Source organism: Mastomys coucha, unplaced genomic scaffold (genome assembly GCF_008632895.1).
Source record: "Mastomys coucha isolate ucsf_1 unplaced genomic scaffold, UCSF_Mcou_1 pScaffold21, whole genome shotgun sequence".
NCBI classification, from domain to species: domain Eukaryota; kingdom Metazoa; phylum Chordata; class Mammalia; order Rodentia; family Muridae; genus Mastomys; species Mastomys coucha.
The window spans coordinates 71,286,034-71,307,470 of record NW_022196904.1 but is presented as its reverse complement, the minus strand read 5'-3'; the positions used below and the strand labels follow the sequence as shown (position 1 = coordinate 71,307,470).

At 41.8% G+C, this 21,437-nt stretch overlaps 1 protein-coding gene and 1 long non-coding RNA gene across 3 annotated transcripts in view; both read right to left on the bottom strand.

Moving 5' to 3' along the window:
- Pde8a (phosphodiesterase 8A) overlaps positions 1-21,437 on the bottom strand; it is a 129,275-nt gene that overhangs the window by 70,573 nt on the left and 37,265 nt on the right. The window lies entirely within an intron of this gene.
- On the bottom strand, positions 16,964-19,365 carry LOC116102481. The gene is made up of 3 exons (XR_004123195.1): positions 19,149-19,365; positions 17,444-17,530; positions 16,964-17,008 (listed from the first exon to the last, which is right to left on the bottom strand). It is a non-coding gene; the product is annotated as an uncharacterized LOC116102481 (long non-coding RNA).

Below are 21,437 nucleotides of genomic sequence, written 5' to 3'. Positions count from 1 at the left end.
AAAAAAAAAAAAAAAAAAAAGAAAGAAAGAAAGAAAAAGAAAAAAAAGAAAGAGGGAATGGGGATGTATACAAAAATCTAACATCAGCAGAGAATGTAAGAAGCCCTGGAGCAATGTAGACCTATGCACATGGATAGAAGGAGGTAGGAGCAAGGTGGATAATGCAAGCCTGGCCTGGCATTAGCCCTGTCCGCAGCTCCTTGTTAGAAAGATCAGTGTAGCCTGGGTTCCATGCATAAGGAACCTAAAACTCTCCTTACGGGAGATAGGTCTTCCCAGGGCCATTTTTTCCCCCTTGGTCAAATACTGTCTAGTGTTTATACATGGGAAAATGAATATTTATAGTCTCTAAAACTCAATACATATTTAACAGAACAGGCAGGAAGTCTCAAATACCAACTCAAATATCCTCACTTGCAGAGCACAGTACTCATAACTGGATGAAGAGTCTGAAAAGCACGGACTGTTGAAAGAGGTATGCATCTCATACCACAGGGGCACCCACAACCATTCTCCAGGGCACTCTGCCCACCTGGGCAGGTCCTGAGGCAGCAGGCAAACTTCCCTCAGTGTATTCAAAGAAAACATTTGTTAATGGACATGTTGTAAATAGCATTTTAGATTCTAACATTCTATTTATGCAGTCTTATTCTGCTGTAGAAAATAGGGTAAAATAGACAGGCAGAAGAGCTGGCCCTGGGGTCATAAGAGCTCATCTACAGCAGTACTCAGGAGAGTGGGCCCTGCACCTCACCTGAGCAGCACAGCAGAGCTGGCCATGGATGCGGATATTATAAGTGAGCAGGCCTTGGCTCTCGTGTCTTCTGTGCTGTGGCAGTGGCACAGATGCCCTCCTCCCTAACCTCATCCCTTGCCACTTATGGCAGTTGGGAGACTTGGCCCATGAGAGTGGGAGAACTGGCCACGTCCCTCACCAGTGGTAACACTCGGTAGAGTGGACCCTGCACCTTGCCTGGGCAGCAGGATGGAGCTGGTCCTGACTGCAGGGGGTGGGGGTGGAAGTGTGTGTGTTGGGGGGTGGGGGCACGTTGCCAGTGAACCATCCCAAGTTGGGCTGACTAGCTCAGATTCCTCTCAGGCCTAAATTCAGGGCTTTGAATTGGCTCACCCCAAAGTCTCGTGTCTTCTGTGCTAGATGAACTGCTGAAGTACATGAAGGGTCTGATCCCACAGATCCAAAACTACAGGATATCCATGACATAGGATGGCAACAGGCTACCCAACAAGAGTCCCAGTGAGGTTCCAGTTTTAATAGAGTAACAGAAGCCAGAGGCCTCCTACCAGACCAACAAGGTCATTGCAATGAACATCTGCAAGCAAAGAAGTATGGACAAAGGGTACACTGTGGGACACACTGTGACACACTGCAGCTTCCACTACGAGATGCTTTTTCTCTGCTGTGGGAGGGAGGGTGCAAGGGTGGAAAGCAGGTACAATGGGAGGGAGAAATGAATGGGATTGGGGTGCATGATTCAAAATTCACAAGGAACCAATGAAAAGGTTTTTTTAAGAAGATAAGAAATTTCCTGGTTGAAAATTTCAATAAGAAAATATTTAAGACCAATTACAAAAGAACACACACATACACACACACACACACTGCTTGTAGCTGTATTACCAAACCACAACCCAGAAGTAGTAAGCCTGTGCCTATTCACAAAGGGAACATGCAAAAATGTCTGCCCAGGCTTATAGGTGCAGCAACAAGTTGTGGCATTTGAAATCTAGTCATCTGGGGGTGGAGGCATGGGGGCACTCGGATCTTAAAACAACTGCCATGTGAAAAGATGAAAAACAATGAGATTAGTAATACAATATCATCTAATAAATTAACAATATGTAAGCACTGTCCTGGGGAAAAGGCTCAGTCAGTGAAACGCTGTGCAAGCCGGAGGAACCAAGTTTGGATCCTCAGCAGTCCTATAAACAACGTGTGTGGTGCACACACCTAGGACTGGGAAGACGATCCCGGAGGATCCCAGGGGCTTGCTGCACAGTCTCTTCACTTGTTCTTTGCTATGATGAATACTTTATTTAATGCAAAATCATTTGTGCATATTTCTACTTTCATTGTAAAGGATACATAACCAGGTATAAACAAGCAAGCACTAAAGGGAAGGACTGACAATTAGACTTTAAATTAAGGATTTCATTCATCAAAAGACCCAGTACAGAAGAGGTGGTAAACCCCAAATGTGAAGAAGACAATCTGAAAAACAGACTAATATCTGCGAAACTGACAAAAGATTCATATATAAAGGGCCCTCAAAGATCAATAAGAAACAATCCCACAAAAGAAAGAAAGAAAGAAAGAAAGGAAGAAAGAAAGAAAGGAAAGAAGGAAGAGAGAGAGAGAGAGAGAGAGAGAGAGAGAGAGAAAGAGAGAGAGAGAGAAAGGAAGGGAGGAAGGGAGAAAGAAAGAGAGAGAGAGAGAGAGAGAGAGAGAGAGAGAGAGAGAAAGAAAGAAAGAAAGAAAGAAAGAAAGAAAGAAAGGAAGGAAGGAAGGAAGGAAGGAAGGAAGGAAGGAAGGAAGAAGGAAAGAAAGGAAGGAAGGAAGTGCCTTGAGAGTGCCTCAGACAGAGTCAGTAGCTCTATATGAACTGAACCAGATAATGTATTCTTCACCTGAACTAAACTGGGCAAAGACAGTGGGTTGAATGGAAATCTTAAATTTCATTAAGACATATTAAGCAAGTGCCACTGACTAAAGCCTCTATTTTAAAGACAGTTCTTAAGAGAAAAATGGGAAAAGTATTCATATCCACAATTTGTCATGTACAAAGAGAAATGAATTACTTATGCAACTACTACACAGTGGAATGCTTTGTTTCCATAGAGATTATGACACAACTGATTTAGGCCTTAAATTAGAATATTCCGATTTGAATTGAGAAATGATCTTTTTGTTTAAATGAACAGTGAGTGTGTTCAGTGTGAATAAACGCTCCGTACATCTGGTGACATCATTTCCTCTACTTCAGTAACAGTTAGAAATAATACATCTACACATGCTCTAAAAGGAAATTTATACTCCCCAGTCTCACAAGTGCCTGAAAATACAGCGAATGACATATTTCTACAGGATGTCCAAAAATACTGACCAAACCAGCAAACACAGGATAGTGCAATCTCTCCATGCCCGTGCTTATTTCACCTCTTACACGTAAGCATTCTTTAGAACCTGAGAGCAAGACAAGCTGGTCCCAGCTGGTTTGTCATCATTAGCACCTGGGCCCAACAGAAGACGGGGGTTAGCACAGAGCACACACATCAGAATGCTACGATTCAGAAATGCTACATGGGTAACTCCCTCAGAGACTCCATACTGCCCTAGTTAAACCCAGATGACTGGATGTGGCATTTAAAGCTCAGGACTCCTTGAAGCTTGAATTTCACCTTCGCCAAATGACTTAGAAACTTCCTTGAAGGCCCTGTTGTCTTACTACAGTACCATAGGCCTGGCAAACTCCTGTTTTCTTCCTCTTCCCCCCAAATTTCTTCTCAACCTTCAGGTCTTATGTGAAGGAGAGACCTCCTATGCCTGTGGTCCCCACTATGTGTTCCCAGATTGGTCTTCATTGCTGTGGGATTCTCATTGGCTTTTTCTCCTACCAAATCAGGCTTCTGTCTTATTCTCTTGCACAAAACCAGAACTCAAAGGACTGTGCTCACTAGCTATCTGTTGAGCTGAGGAAGGATAGAAAGTCAGGGGAAGCTAAGGGGACATGGGAAGGAAAAGGAGACCCTTGAGTCAAAAATTTTAGAAGTGCTATGAAAGTGTTTCAGATAAGGACATTAAATAGCAGTGATCCATTCTTACAGTTAAGTGTTCCCAGCCTCTCTCCTTGCCTTGCCTAAATGAAACCTGAGACTGACTGGGAATCCAACCAACAAGAAGATAAACATGTCTTTTGTTTGTTTTTCTGACATACATGTGCCTATTTATTTTTAGATGAAGAATTAGATCTTGGTTGAATATTTGATACTGCATGACAACACCTTCAAAGTAAACTTTTGTTTACAGTAAAAACATCTTAAATTCCCACAAACTTTCAAGCTATGGTTTTACCTTACCAGCTGTAATCCTACCCAGCGTACATCAGAAAACACCCTATGATCTCATTTACTGAAAAAATTCCTTAGCAACCCTTTGAGATGTAACTTCAGTAGCCATTAAAATCATACATGCTCTCATCCTCGCCAGCAAGTGCTTTCACTGGAGTTTATCATGTCCATTCTGACGAGTGTAAGATGGAACCTCAGGGTCATTTTGATTTGCGTTTCCCTGGTGACTAAGGACATTGAACATTTCTTTAAGTGTTTCTCAGCCATTAGAGATTCTTCTCATGAGAATTCTGTTCAGCTCTGTACCCCATTTTTTAATTGGGTTATTTGATTTGTTGGTGTCTAATTTCTTGAGTTCTTGGAATATATTTTGGATATTAGCCCTCTGTCAGATGTAGCAATGGTAAAGATCTTTTCTCATTCTGTAGGCTGCTATTTTGTCCTTTGCCTTACAGAAGCTTTTCAGACTCATGATGTCCCATTTATCAACTGTTGATCTTGGAGCATGAGTTGTTGGTGTTCTGTTCAGGAAGTTGTCTCCTGTACCAATGCATTCAAGACAGTCCTCCACTTTCTTTCCTATTAGATTTAGTATATCTGTTTTTATATTAAGGTCTTTGATCCATTTGGACTTGAGTTTTGTACAGGGTGATAAATATGGATCTATTTGTAGTCTTCTACATGCAGACAGCTGACTACCACCATTTGTTGAAGATGCTTTCTCTTTTCCTCTATTACTGGTGGGAGTGCAAACTTGTACAACCATTTTGGAAATCAATTTGGCAGACCCTCAGAAAATTTGGAATAGTTCTATCTCAAGACCTAGCTATACCACTCCTAGGTATATAACCAAAAGATATTCCACCATACCACAAGGACCTTGCTCAACTATGTTCATAGCAGTTTTATTCACAATAGTCAAAAACTGGAAACAACCTAGATGTCTCTCAACCAAAGAATGATAAAGAAAATGTGGCACATTTATACAGCTACAAAAAACAAGAGCATCATGAAATTTGCAGACATGGATGGAACTACCAAATATCCTGAGTGAGGTAACCCCAAACTAGAAAGACACAAATAGTATGTACTCACTTATAATGGGGGAGGGGATTGTGAGGGTGGTACTGGGAACAGAGAAGAGGGAGCTGCGACCAGGATGTAAATCGAATGAATACATAAGTGAAAACTCTAATAAACTTCAGTTCATAGAAAATTAAAAAAACATAAGCCTCTTTTTCCTTTTTTTGTTAATTCCCACATTAATCTATGTTTAAAATGTCTTCTTAGTAAACTCTAACTCTGGCTTATACCCTGAAATTCTTTCCTGGCTCTCCTGAGTAAATATCCTGAGGAGACCTTCTCAGAGTGCTGCTGCCACCAGCTTGGAGGTGTGTCCCACACTTGCTACTACTGACAGAATCAATCAATTCTTGAATAAATGAAGTCCCTAACATTTTCCCATGCTTTGAAAATGTTTACATTTATTCAGTGTGTGTGTGTGTGTGTGTGTGTGCACGCGCGCGCGCAGGTGTGTACACATTAGAGGACAAATTGGAGTCAAGTTTCTCCTTTTACGTTGTGGTTCCTGGGGATCAGATTACTCAGCTCATCACTTGACAGCAAGTGCCTTTACTTATGAGCCCTCTCGCCTGCCCTTTAAAGTTAATGTCTGGGGGAGGTGGGGAACACAGGGCCAATGAGGTGGCTCCATAGACAAAGCTGATAGCTATGCAAACCTGAAGACCTGCTTGATTCCCGGATCCCCCAGTAGAACACACACCGATTTGCAAGTCATCCTCTAGCCAGCACACACAATGTGCTGATGATAGGCTACTATAAATCATTCTACTCCATTTCTAATTTCATTATGAACTACTTCTAGCTGAACAGATACTCTATAAGGAAATGATATAATCTCTTCATTTTTGTTTCAGTTGAGTATTTCCTTGACCTAGCCTTGATTTTCCTTAATATTCAAGGTTTACTTGATTAGTTTTTTATTTTGTTGCAACTTTGGGCATTTTAGCTTTCCATATCAACTGTTATTTTCAACCGACTTTTAGGCAGAGAACAGAAAGTGTTTCGATTCCTTTTTGAAGTCTGTTTTCCATTTAAATTATAACCTGTAAGTGAAAGACAGTATTGGTTTTGAACATACATGATTGGAAAGATAAAACCAAGACAATATAGAAATTCAGTCCTCCAGTTCAATAAACTGGCATAAAGTGGTGGTGCACGCTTTTTAATCCCAGCACTTGGGAGGCAGAGACAGGCAGATTTCTGAGTTCGAGGCCAGCCTGGTCTACAGAGTGAGTTCCAGGATAGCCAGGGCTACACAGAGAAACCCTGTCTCGAAAACAAACAAACAAACAAACAAACAAACAAAATAATAATAAAGTATGAATGCACATTGTACATACACTTAAGATATCTTTAAAAGACAGGGCCTGAGGCTGGGGAGACATCTCAGTGGGGAAAAGTATTAGTTGCATAAGCCTGACTGCCAGAGTTCAATCCCGGGGACCTATGCAGAAAGCCAGATCTGTAATTCCAGCACTCCTGCGGTAACACAGAAGGTAGAGGCAAGATCACCTAGACGCTCCCAGGCCAGCCCAGTGTGAAATACATCCACAGTGCAGCAGGAGAAACAACAGGAGACCCTGCTTCAACAAAGAAGGCAAGAACAAACTCCCCAAGTTGTCCCGACCTCCAAATACACACCATGAGTATGTATGTACCCAGACTCAGACTCACACATACCACACACACTCATACACATTTTCTTTAAAATTATTTTTACAATACATCAAGCTACAACATAATTTTAATTTTATGATGCTGATTAAATAGCCATCAGAAATGTTCCCATTTAGGACTTATTAAAAATAAAGGATTGGGCTGGTGAGATGGCTCAGCGGGTAAGAGCACTGACTGCTCTTCTGAAGGTCCTGAGTTCAAATCCCAGCAACCACATGGTGGCTCACAACCACCCATAATGTCATCTGACGCCCTTTTCTGGTGCATCTGAAGACAGCTACAGTGTATTACACTGGAGTGAGTGGGGCCGGCCATCCTGAGTTCAATTTCCAGCAGTCACATGATGGCTCACAGCCATCTGTACAGCTACAGTGTACTCATACACATAAAATAAATAAATAAATCTTAAAAAAAATAACACAAAATGGCAACCAACAGATTGGGAAAAGATCTTTAAAAAAAATAAAAATAAAGGATTGGGGGTAGAGAGATGGTTCAGTGGTTAAGAGCACTGACTGCTCTTTTTTTTTTTTAAGTAAATTATATATATATATTTTAATATTTGGGGGGCATTTATGTATATGAGTACACTGTAGCTGTCCTCAGACACCAGAAGAAGGCATCAGATCCCATTACAGATGGTTGTGAGCCACCATGTGGTTCCTGGGAATTGAACTCAGAACCTCTAGAAGAGCAGTCAGTGCTCTTAACCACTGAACCATCTCTCCAGCCCCCGACTGACTGCTCTTCTAAGTAGGTCCTGAGTTCAATTCCCAGAAACGACATGGTGGCTCACAACCATCTGTAATAGGATCAGATGCCCTCTTCTGATGTGTCTGAAAAGAGTGACAGTGTACTCATAATCAATCAATCAATCAATCAATCAATCTTAAAATAAATAAAGGATTGAACATAGATGGTAGAAATGTGTAATAAACCTTTAAATTGTCCTCAGAAAGTACAATGAGGCAGACCATCTGTGCAGAAACTGTTTTTACTTACTACATGTTAATTTTTGCTAAGAAGTTTTCTGTAAATTGTGGCTGAGGGAAATGAGGAAGTGCATGGATTCCCTGCTCTCCTCCATGGAAGGACTCTGAAACTAAGGTAAGCACACAAGGCTGAATTATTCCCTTTATCAGAGGAGATCTGGGAAAAAAGACTGTCAACTCAGGAGAAGAAGTTTAGATGTGTGCATTCATTTTTTATAACCTTTTAACTTTGACTTGCCCTACTGCTCCAAGGCAAAGCAATCACTTGGCAGCTTTGAGCTTCAGTGGGTGTAAGGGCAGAGAACTTCCCTACTTCAGAGGTAAATGTACTTTGACTCAATGAAAGAGAAAAAAGAAGAAGAAGAAGAAGAAGAAGAAGAAGAAGAAGGAGAAGGAGAAGGAGAAGGAGAAGGAGAAGGAGAAGGAGAAGGAGAAGGAGAAGGAGAAGGAGAAGGAGAAGGAGAAGGAGAAGGAGAAGGAGAAGGAGAAGGAGAAGGAGAAGGAGAAGAAGAAGAAGAAGAAGAAGAAGAAGAAGAAGAAGAAGAAGAAGAAGAAGAAGAAGAAGAAGAAGAAGAAGAAGAAGAAGACAAGAGCTGAGCAGTAAACAGCAATAGACAAAATAAATCTGGAGAAGGCTTTATATCCACTGCCCCTCTGGAGAGTAAACATTCAGAATGCCATATTAAAGTTAGTCAACATTTTGCCTCTATAATTGGTGGACTGGATAAACAAAGACCTTGAAGGGTTTGAAAATTAATTTTAAGTGATTTTACTACTTCAAACCCATTCAGGGCACTGGGGAGATGGCTCAGCAGTTAATAGCAGTGTCTGCTCTTCCAGAAGATCTGGATTTGATTCCCAGCACCCATACAGTGGCTCACAACTGTCTGTAACTCCAGTTCTGGGATATCCTATATTTTCTCCTGTCCTTGGTACTTCAAGCATGTGGTACACAGACATGGGTAGGAAAAACACCCATAGACATAATATAAAAATAATAAATCTTTAAAAAGATTTTAAAAACCTGCTTAGTAGGACTGGTGCTTCCTCTACTTTCAAAATCTGAAAAAGTCTTAGAATTTTTCTGTGCTGGGTATGGAACCCAGGGCCTTGTACACACTAGGCAAGAACTCTACTATTGGACTGCATCCCCATTTCTTGCTTAATAAGAAGGGTTTGGCTATGCAATCAAGACTAGCCCAAAACCTGAACGCTGATATTACAGGTATGAGCCACCACACCTCACATCTCACTGGTCTTTCTAATAGTCTCCTACAATTGTGTTGTAGTCATTTCCTAGGACTGATATCTAAGTTAGTATAAGCTGTGTGGCTTTTAAAAAGGAAAATTATTCTCTTGCACTTCAAAAGACCTAAATATCTAAGAATCAAAGTATAACTGGGTATTGGTGGTATATGCCTTTAATTCCAGCACCCAGAATGGATTTAAAGGTGTGAGATAATGGTGGGCAGAACCTGAAACTGGATCTAGCTGAATATGCTGACATGGGCCTGCAGCTCGCAGTTAAAAAGATGTCAAAAGTTTGGTTAGCTAAAGCATTTGTCAAAAGATGGCCTATTAAAAGGATTAGAGATGCCTGATATCCTTTGGCTTAGTTGATGAAGGAATTTTAAGGTTCAGGGAAATAGCAATGCTAGAATGAGTATGCTGTGAAGCTAATCCTCCACAATGGGAAGGCCCAGAAGACATGCCCTTCACTAACCCTAAGACACAAAATGGTGAGAGGGGCGGCAGCACATTTGAAGAGCTTTGTTATGGTTCTTTTCCTTGTCCAGACCTTAGGGTCCAAGATGCTGCTGCTCAGTTGAATCAATTCAAGTCAATAGGTTTAATTGGGTCTCAAGTAGCAGGGCCCAGGTGGCAACGCAGAACTGCCAAAAGTAAAGTGATCATAGTTATCATGACGGGCATCACAGGCAATGTCCATAATGCCATGAATCATAATGGAAGCACACAGTGGTCTTTGTGGTGATATGACTCATATGGACCTTTGGTATAATCATGTTAGTTTCTAGGTGTGAAATAAATGCCTACTGCATGTTGACTCAAAAAATTCAAATCAAATCAAAGCATGGATAGGGTTGGTGTCTTCTGGAGGCTCTGAGATGGACCTACTTCACGCACCTGTCCTAGCTTTAGTTTCCTTGGCTGTGGCTGCGTCACTCCAGCCTCTGCCACTGTCATCACACTGTCTTCCACTAGTCATCCCACTTAGGGCCCACCCTAATCCAATATGACTTCATCTTAATTATTGGCAAAGGCCCAATTTCCAAGTAAGAATGCACTCTGAGTTTTAGTGGAAATGAGCTTGAAGGGAGGTCCTTACTATAGCCATCAGATCATAGAGTCAACCCAATTCAAATAGCTAAAAGGGATCAGTTCATTTAAATTGGGTTCAAATCAAGAAGAGCTAATAAAAGAAGATACTGTAAGAATAGGAAGGCCAAGAATACTCTATTTCTTGACCTGGGTGATAGCCACATTTTGATAATTCGTTAATTTGTACTAATTAATGAGTTATATAGCAGTTGTTACAAATTAAACTTTCAAAAAACAAAGTTCACCTTTAAGCAAAAATGACCAGTTCAATCTTGCCAGCATTTCAGTTTCACTGATAGAAAAGACTTCTCTCCCTGCAGGCAGGGCCCCAGGGATAGGCAGTCTGCCCTCAGGGGAAGGGGTGGGGCCAGAGTCCCTCCTGCCTCACTTCTATACACTCAGGCTGATTCTGGGCCAGGGAGGACAGGAGAGGCCAGGGAAGTTTCTTGACCAGTACAAGTAGATTTGCATTCTTGGAGCCTGACAGATTTTAAAAACTTGTCTTATGGGATACATTTTTGTGGTTTCTCTGGAGATTCTCGTGTCCCTTCTTCTACAACTCTCATCAGATGAGCAAAATCTCTCTTTTATCTGGCATTTCCCAACTTACTCTCCATTTCTTACCAAAGTATACAGACCACGTCATCTTTGGTTCTGGAGTCTACTCAACTTTGTAGGCTAAAATCCTGGGCAGAGCTTGTTGAGAACAGCCCCAGCTTAACAACCTGTCTAGATTCAGCACATGCTCAGAGCCAAGGGTGTGTGCTCACAGCCTTGCTCTGAGAACTGGCTTATTTGGTGTGTGTGTGTGTGTGTGTGTGTGTGTGTGAGTGTGTGTGTGTGTGTGTGTGTGTGCGTGTGTGCGTGCATGCGTGCGCGCAGGATGTTGACCAACACAGGTTTGAGTCCATGAGCTCTAGGGTAAAGTGTCTGTGCCTGCCTGACTTGAGTACTTTGTTCTTCAATATCTCTGACATAGCCTACTAACCGGGATGCTTCCAGTTTATTCTCCATTTTTAGGGACGACAGCTAAGAAAGCAACTCCAATCACTGCTTCAGTGTATACTGAGAGCTGGAGTCTTTGAATGGAAATAATATATGAAGCAATAGGATATAAAGGGAGAGGAAAAGGAATGCAGTATCTGACTGCTGTTGAAAGTACCACTTACATAAGCAAAAACACTCAAAGGGCTCCCAGGGTTTACCAGGGCATACAACAAAAGGAGGTAATAGACAAACCTGTCTGTCTCCTTCTGTGTGGTCAGGTGATGGTCCTGCTGTAAAATATGCTTTTCTTTAACTAATATAAGCTTTTCTTTTCTTTTTCTTTTTCTTTTTTCTTTCCTCTCCCCCTCACCTCATTGTTGTTTGTTTTTAGACAGGGTTTCTCAGTGTAGCCCTGGCTAACTGGGAACTCTGTTGATCAGGCTGACCTCAAACTCCGAGATCTGCTGCCTCTGCCTCCTCAGTGCTGGGATGAGCATGTGCCACCACTGCCTGGCTGTGAAGCATGTTTTTCAATATACTTCCAACAGCAATTAATGAATATCCCATAAGCCTATATCTTATTATTTTGAGTTTTCAACTTCAATCCAATCAACAATTTGCCAAGGTTGCTTTAGCAGTTGGCACATGTGATTTAAAGCAGAATCTCTAGGGCACATGTGTGTGTGCATATGTGTCATTTCTATGAAATCAAACATTTAATAAGGTTCTAAGGATAAAACAGAGACTGTTTTAAAATATATATAATTCCAGACCAAATATTCCTTGACACTTTAATAAGATGGCCTGTTTACATTCCAAGATCTATAGGCCAGCAAATGGCACAGTGAGTAATGTCACTTGCCACCAAGGCTGACAAACTAAGTTTGATCCCCTGGACCCATATGGTGAAATGAGGGAATTTACTCCTTTAGTTCTCACCTGACCATTATGGTGTGTGTGTATGAGAGGAGCCTGAACCATGGAGCTCCAGCCCTGGTTCAGGCTTCGTGTGTGTGTGTGTGTGTGTGTGTGTGTGTGTGTGTGTGTGTACACAGGTAGGAGGTATTCTTGAGCTGTTCTCTCTCCCAAGATGAAGCCCTCCATAGCAGTGGGCTGTGCACAACATCTCTTCCTGCTGCTATACAGCGAGGCTTCTAAATACAACCTGTCTAAGACCCACTCCATCCAACACAGCTTGTCTAAGACCCACTCCATCCAACACAGCCTGTCTAAGACCCACTCCATCCAGCACAGCCTGTCTAAGACCCACTCCATCCAGCCACCTCTGTGTTTTGGAATGAAGCTGGACTCTGAGAAGCCCAGGCCACTGGGTCATGTGCTCATTTCCACTATTCCAAACGAAGAGCTTTGGTTTTCAGTTCCAGAGTACACCTTTCACTATGGAAAACGCCTTTAACTAGATGGAATCTTGCTCTATTGTTTCTCTTTTCCTGAATCCTGTAGCTTCAAGTGTTTTGTCTACTTTCTTTCCTACTCCTGATTCAACCCTTTAAAGACCGCCTATTTTCTGGCCTGGAATTTCAGACATTCCTCATTTCTTCAAAAACAGAGTTTTCATTTGTTCTCACTGTCTTCTCATACTTAGGGTAATTTCTCTGGTGAGGTGAAGAAAGGATGGCTTTACCGTTTTCAAATATTTTTCTACTTTTTTCAATTCCAAAACCAAAATGTCCTTAAGATATTTTTAATATAAATCAACACATACTCACTTAAAAGACCTAGATGTTTTAGTGCTAAAGGTTGTACCTTTTTTTTTCTTCCGGGTACACAGAAATCAACCTTTTACCCTTTAAAAAGAGACCCTTGGATGGCTCAGCAGTTGAGAGCACTGGCTGTTCTTGCAGCGGACCCAAGTTTGGTTCTTAGCACCCACATCAAGCAGCAAAAAGCCCCTTGTAACTTCAGCTGCAGGAGATCTCACATCTTCAGGTCTCAATGGGCACCTGCACCCATGTACACATACCCATCCATAGACACACACACAAACACATAATTGAAAACAATAAAACAAAATCTTTTAAGTTTGTGAATATAGATCTAAATTATATATTTTAGTAGCTACATGCCATTCAAGAGAACTACCTTTAACCAAGTGTATCATGAGACACTAAAATGTTTAAACTTAAAACCACCATAAACTATGCCTCTTAAAGATCAAATTCCCCCCACCTTTTAGTTCTCCGTAAATCAGACAAAATAAGTGATTTATTCCAGAAGTATTTAGAAGTAAAATGGGCATACATCTTTAAAAGTTAGCTAATGATGGATTCTTTTTTAAAAGTTAGTTTCTAAGACCTTTGTTACTTGTATAATAAACATACTGTATTATCTTGGTTTCTCATTTACAAAATGGATAAAATTCAAGCAGCAAAATGACCCAAGTCTTCTGCTGTGGATGGATGATCTCCATGTACTACTGATCAGGAAGAGAGCATAAACAGATGAGCTGGTACGATGGTGTCCAGCAAGAGAAATGTGTAAACCACTTACTGCCCATAGGTTTTCATCAAATGGTCTCATCTAATCCATTTCTTTAATTAGTAGAGACTTTGAGCTGTACAAACACTCCAGCTCAAAGCTGGTCATATCTATGAAGCAGAGAGAGGAAAAATCCTGTCCTTGCTAGAACCAGACCAACCTCAGGAACACTTTTTCAAAGAGACATCTCGTACTCAAGAGAACAAACCCCCAGGATGACCAAGGACTGGTGTATGTCAAGGAAAACTGTAAATGAATGTTATTTACAAAAATACCCAAACAAGCATTTGAGGGTAACCTGGAGGTTTAAAACATGCCCCTTACAAAACTGTATAGCCATCATTCAGCAAGAACTCAAGGTAGGCCAGGAATCAGGTACCATGACTTACCCAGTGGCACCAACAACACTACAGTCTGTACTACTGAGCATTTATTGTCTGTGAGAACTCCTTAGCCAACCCTAAAAAGAAGTGGTATCTCTACTCCCAGTTAAGGATTTGGAAAGAGACTCTGAGAAGTTTACTTGCTCATCAATCACACGGCTCCTCACTGGAATATGGAATCTGGACCTAAGCCTGTGTGCCTTGCAAGACAGAAGTCCAGTTATTTATTATATTGAATTACTACACATGCTAAGGCAAAGAGAGGAAGTCAGAGGAGCATGTGATTTGGGGTGGAGCAGTCAGAAGAGGCGACAATCAAGGTGAGTCTAACCGCAGGCAAGGCTCTGGCAAGGATAAATGTGGAGAAAGGTTCACATGTGCAAAAGCATGCAGCAGAGGAGAGCAGAGGCGAGTGTCTGACCAGTGATACTAGCTGCAAACTGTTACAGAGAATGAAGACAAGTCGTAAGAGGCAAAAATCTAGAAGAGTGAAGACCAGACAGCCTGGGTTGTATCTAGCCTACAAACTAAGAAATGTGTAGACTGTCAAGCGCAGTTTTAAATAACATAGTATCTTCTATGTTTTATAACCTCTAATCCTTTGATAGACAGACTTGCTATCATAAAGATAATTGTTATTAGCATAGTTACCTGTGAAATCATCATTCATTTATTCACTTCCTCTAACATTCATAGAGCACCTTTTATGCGTTAAACCTTGAGTACAAAAATGGAATTAAGAATATGGACCCTATCTTCCAGAAGCTAAACACAGAAGGCTAGACAAATACAAACAGACAATTACAACATTTTGTAAATGTTTAACCTCGAGAACTTGTACAAAGTGTGACTAAAAAGTGACTGATTAACTCTGCCTGAGATGTGGGGGTTGGGGAACACAACACACATGCAAGTTTTCAGAGCATGCCTATAGAGCTAGACCTTGAAGAAAAAGTATGGCTCTGCCAAGCAGGAAGAGCATTCTAGAAAGAGAAAACATGTACAAATATATGAGAGGACGAACCAACTAGGCATGTTCAAGAACAGTAAATGGGAAAGGGTGGCTGAGATGAGGCTGCAGAGGGCCAGATGACAGAGGGCCTGGTGCACCAGAGTCTCCTGCTAACAGTGCCAGGTGAGCACTCAAGCACTCAGGTGCAAACACCAAGCTACAACAGTGGCTCACATGCAAGGCTCTCTATCACCATCACTCAGTTAACATCCTGATCACAGACCCACTCCTCCCAACCCACCCTCACACTCCCTCCCCTTCTCCTCTGAAAAGGAAAACTCCAACTATGGGTACCAACCCACTCTGGCACATCAAGTCCCAGCAGAACTAGGCACATCCTATCTCACTGAGGCCAGACAAGACAGCCAGGATAGGGAAAGAGATCCAAAGGCAGGCAACAGAGTCAGAGACGCTCCCCCCCCCCACACACACACACATCTGCTCCACTTGTTAGGGGACCCACATAGAAACCATGTTGCATATCTGCTACAAATGTGTAGGAGGCCTAGGTCCAGTCCCTGCATGCTCTTTGGCTGGTGATCCAGTCTCTGTGAGCCCACATGGGCCCAGGTTAGTTGACTCTGTAGGTCCCTCCAGCTCTCAATCCAATACCCCACTCTTCCACAAGACTCCCCAGTTCTACCTGATGTTTAGCTGTGGGTCTTTACATCCATCAGTTGCTGGATGAAGCCTCTGAGAGGACAGTTATGCTAGGCTCCTGTCCTAAAGCAGAGCATCATTGATAGTGTCAGGGGTTGGCTCTCTCCCATGGAATGGGTCTCAAGTTGAGCCAATCGTTAGTTGGTGACCCCCTCAATCTCTGCTCCATATTTATCCCTGCACATCAAGTAGGCAGGACAAATTTTGGGTTGAAGGTTTTGTGGATATGTGGTGTCTCCATCCCTCCACTAGTAGTTCTGTCTGGCTACAGGAAGTGGCCCCTTCAGGCTCCATACCACCACTACCATCCCTCCCACCCTGCCACTGCTAGGAGTTTCAGCTAGGATCACCCCCATAGACTCTCGGGAGCCTCCCCTGTAGAGAGAATATCATGTGCATTGTATGGATATTAATTTAAAAACCTATACTCTATAGGAAAGGGTAAAATAGAAAGTGGTATATCCAGAGGGAGGAAGAATTCTGGGGAAGTCAGGTGTGGGAGATCTGCTTGGGAAGATGTGAGGAAATGGACTCATGGTACCTGAGCACAGGTAACCAGCCATGTGGCAGGATGTAGGTTAAAATAAATGGGTTATTTTAGTTATGATCTATGGCCAAGATATTTGTAAATATATTTTAAATCTGAGTCTTATTTCTGGGAGCCTGGGGCTGGCAGGGAGAACCAGACCTAACTTCTACACTCCCGTCTAGGTTTCTGGCTCATCCCAAAGATGCCCCCCATATCAATTTCCCTTCTTTCTCCCAGCCCTCTCCTCACCCTGCTCCTCCCCACACCTGTTCCCCACTCCTGTTCCCCTCCCTACCACCTCTCCTGCCCAGTTCCCTCCCTCCATCCATCTCTGATGTCTATTTTATTTTTCCTTCTGAGTGAGATTCAAGCATCCTTCCTTGGGCCTTCCTTGCTACTTAGCTTATGTGAGCCTATGGATTGTAGCATGGTTATCCTGTAGTTGATGGTTAATAACATTTATAAGTGAGTACATACCATGCATGTCTTTCCATATGTGGGTTACCTCACTCAGGATGATATTTTCTACTTCCATCCATTTGCCTGCAAATGTCATGATGCCCTTGCTTTTAATGCCTGAATAGTAGTACTCTATTGTATAAATGAACCACATTTTCTTTTTTTTTTTCTTAAAGATTTATTTATTTCATTTATATGAGTATACTGTAGCTGTCTCCAAACACACCAGAAGAGGGCAGCAGATCCCATTACAGTTGGTTGTGGGCCACCATGTGGTTGCTGGGAATTGAATTCAGGACCTCTGAAAGAGCAGTCAGTGTTCTTAACCGCTGAGCCATCTCTCCAGCCCCAACCACATTTTCTTTATCCAGTCTTCAGCTGAGGGACATCTAGGTTGTTTCCAGTTTCTAGCTATTACAAATAAAGCTGCTTTAAACATAGTTGAGCAGGTGTCCTTGTGGTATGGTAGAGCATCTTTTGGGTATATGCCCAGAGGTGATATATCTGGGTCGTAAGAGAGAGTCACAATTCTCATCCCCCACAAAAGGAAACTGACTGGCTGGGGACAGGGAGGTAGTATGGCTAAGTCAATGAAGACAAGATAAAACCACTCCACAGATTCAAGAAGCTGAAGACATTCCAAGCAGGGGACAAACTCAGAGAGAGCCAGAGCGGTTTCCTAATATTTGTATAACTTCCCAGAAGGAGGAGAGCTCTGAGAGAATTCACTGCATACCTTCTATGTGTCCCATTATCAGCAGACTCTCACCCTGTGCCTCCTTTGATGGCAGGGCACTCCCAGATGCACATGCTCATTCCTTCTCTGAAACACACAGCACAGGCAGTGAGACCTGCTGGGTGGGGGTGGTTTCATAGGCAATTTCTTCTTTCCTGTTAGATGAAGATGAGTGTCCTCTCCTGCCTGTTAGACATTGTCATGTGAGTTATGTGAGCTGCTGCCTCACAGCAAGGAAAGAGAAGTCATTCTAGGGCTTTGGAACTTACTGTCCTTAATCTTTCCTTAAGATTGCTCATTAGGTACAGAAATTAAGCAGCTTTTTAATAGTGAATGTTCTTACAGCTGGAGCCCCAACTGTCCAGATCTCAGAGCTGGGCAATGAAATGATGGGCAGCTTCAAAGGCCCTGGCAAAGCCTGGGCACGTGAACTACACAGTGCAGTCAGGCACCAGAGAATGTCTCCCGTTTAATGAGCGTATGCTACTGACATACACTCAATTTCACTAAACAACACACACACACACACACACACACACACACACATGCCCAATAGGGGAAAATGAAAATGAATAAATGGGATTAAAATGCTATATATTTGTAAAAGAGGTGAATGACCATAAACTGGATTATAAATACAGAAAAGCCTTTGGTTAAAAATAATCTGTGAATTGCCTTCTAAAATTTAAGTTATTACCACCAGAGCAGCACACACCTATAATCCCAACACTTGAGAGGGCCATGCTTCAAGGCCAACCTGGGCTACATAGAAGAAGGGAGAAAAATGGAAGGGAGATTTAAAAGGGGGGGAGGTCAGAAGGAAGAAAAGACAGAGGAGAAAAGAGGCAGGGCTCATGAGGACAGAAGTAATCTAAAGAGTTTAAAGTGAACATAGCATGGGGAAAGGAAATAAGACAGACAATACAAATAGGAAAAGGAACTACCTGACTATAGCCCATACTGATTTATTGAGCTAATATCTTGTAATAGAAGGGTTATTTTAAGAATCCTGATTTGGAGGGGACTCCTTCTATGTATAGGTAAAGTAAGAATATTGGCAAAAGATGGCTCAGTCTGTAAAGAACTTGCGACGGGAGCCTAAGGACATTAGTTCAAATCTCCAGCACCATGGGAAAATCTGGGCTTAGTAAAGGACTCATAATTTCCAAGTAAGAGAGACAGAGCTAGAAGGGTTCCAGAGGCTCACGGGACAGTCAGTGAGCTCCTGCTTCAGTGAGAAACTCTGTTTCACCAGAGGCTCACGGGACAGTCAGTGAGCTCCTGCTTCAGTGAGAAACTCTGTTTCACTTAAGAAAAAAAAGGTGGCAATCCATAAGGAAGATAGCCAATACTGACCTCTGGTCTCATACAAATGTGAACACACTCAGGTTTGCACACACACACACACACAGAAAGAGAGAGAGAGAGAGAATGAGAGAGAGAGAGAGAGAGAGAGAGAGAGAGAGAGGGAGAAGGAGAGGGAGACAGAGAGAGAGAGAGAATTTAGCTTTAAAAACAACACTGACAAAATGTGAGCCATCTTTTATGAAGAACTCTGGGCTAGGAGCCTAAATACACTGCCAGAATTGTCTTGTCCCAAGCAGCTCGGTATATTCTGTACTCAGTCTGATGCACATTTTTATTCTTTATATTCCTCTCAATAAGTTATTTTCTACCATCATCAATTTGGCAAACTCTAATTTACCTCAATATTTACTGAGTTTAAGTCTATCAAATTGCTACATTCCAAAGAAGACAAAAGAAGAAATCTGCAAGATACAAGGCTTTGCTTGTTTGCTTGAGACATGGTCTTGCTGTGCAGCAGCCCAGGTAGGCTGACTCTGAACTGAGGAGGTCCTCAGCTGCAGTCTCCCTTTGCTGGGGCTTCAGCTTTGAGCCACCATTGCTGGCTAAGATTTGCTTATGCTGCTAAAAAAAAAAAAAAAAACTACAGTTAACCCTAGGAGAATGAGAGAAAAAACACACTGCCAAGTAGAAGGGACTTCTTTGCTGTGTACTCAGTGTGAGGGGTAGGCAGCAGTATGCAAACAGGGCTTAGAGGGCAGGCAGGGTATGAGAGAAAAAGGTGTCAAAAAGGATAGAGTACAAGCAAATGGCACAGGCTAGCAAGTGGAGTCTTGTTTGGTTTTTCTCTATTCAATTGGGACATGCTAGGAACAAATCTCACTTAAGACACACTTTGGGCAGAAATGTAAAGAGGGACAGATGTCAAGGACAGTTTTGCATTGTATGCACAAACCTTTTAAAATGTCCACTCTCAAGTTTAGCAGTTCAAGTTACACAAACATCCAAAAAGGATCAAATTTTGCACCATGTACATAATATTTAAGAATAATTGTAGGGAGGCTGGCGAGATGGCTCAGAGGGTAAGAGCACACTGACTGCTCTTCCAAAGGTCCTAAGTTCAATTTCCAGCAACCACATGGTGGCTCACAACCACCCATAATGAGATCTGACGCCCTCTTCTGGCAAGTCTGAAGACAGCAACAGTGTACTTATTTATAATAATAAATAAATCTTTTTAAAAAAAGAATAATTGTAGGATGGACTAAAGAGTTATATGGATGTTTACAACAGCACTGTTTGTGATAATGATAGTTAAACCTTGTCACTAATGTTGTGTCTATTTCTATAGAATGTAAAGACTACAAAGTGCTTATAATAATGGAAGAATACTAATTTGTATGATAAAAGCAAATTGCAGTCAAATGGCTGATAAACACATAAATATGTTCAATCTTACTAGCTAGCAGAGACATTTAAATTAAACTCCACCACCGGGCAGTGGTGGTGCACGCCTTTAATCCCAGCACTTGGGAGGCAGAGGCAGGTGAATTTCTGAGTTCGAGGCCAGCCTGGTCTACGGAGTGAGTTCCAGGACAGCCACGGCTACAACAGGGAAACCCTTTCTCAAACAAACAAACAAACAAACAAAATTAAACTACACATTTAAATTCCATCTCATCCCAGTCAGAATGGCAGCCATTAAGAAAACAACAACTGTGGACAAAAAAAAAAAAAAAAAAAAAAAAAAAAGCCCTTGTATACCCACTAGACAGAAATGTAAGCTAATGCAGCCACTACAGTGGGAGTATGGAGGTTCCTCAAAAACACTAAAAATAAACCTACAATATGACTCAGACTGACCATTCCTCAGTCTGCATACCACAGAGACAACCTGCACATCAGTGTGGATTCCAGCACTGCTCACAATAGCTAAAGCATGGAACCAACCTGTGTCCTTCAACAGAGGAAGAAACTATGGCACAGTTATGCAACAGATTTTTTTTTTCAGCCATAAAGAATGCAGTTATGGCCAGGCATGAAAACAGACACCTTTAATACCAGCACTTGGGTAGCAGAGGCAGGCAGGTCTCTTGAGTTGGAAACCAGCCTGGTCTACAGAGCAAGTTCCAGGCCTACATAGTGATGCTCCATCTCAAACAGACAAAACAAAACAAAGCAACAAGCAGTACACCCTCTTCATTTCACATGTTTGCTCCTTAAGGAAACTGGCAAAGATCAGACTTAATTTCTAGTGAAGCTCTGACTGCTGGTCTGGACCACAGTCCCCTTGCAATATGGGGACTACCCAAGTTTATTCTGCAGTTAAATGGGGCGTTGAGGGCCTCCTAGTGGGTGAGAAAATGAGTTTTAAAAGGAAAGGCTTCCTTTTGTCTTTCTATAGGCAATGACAACCAATCACTTAAGTTTTCATCTTTACAACTGGGGTCATAGTAGAAATCTACTAGTTAAGTTTAGTAGATAAAATTTGGTATTAATAAACCAAATTAGCTATAGTCAAACAATGTTTACAAGTTTTTTGTACTCTACAGAAGAATATTACATTATAGCTATAATAAACATATATAAACACCAGAATGTATACATTATAGCTAAAACATACTTCACAATCCTTAGTCCTCCCCAACATAGACACTTTTTTTTTCTATTCTACGTTCTTCTAAAAAAA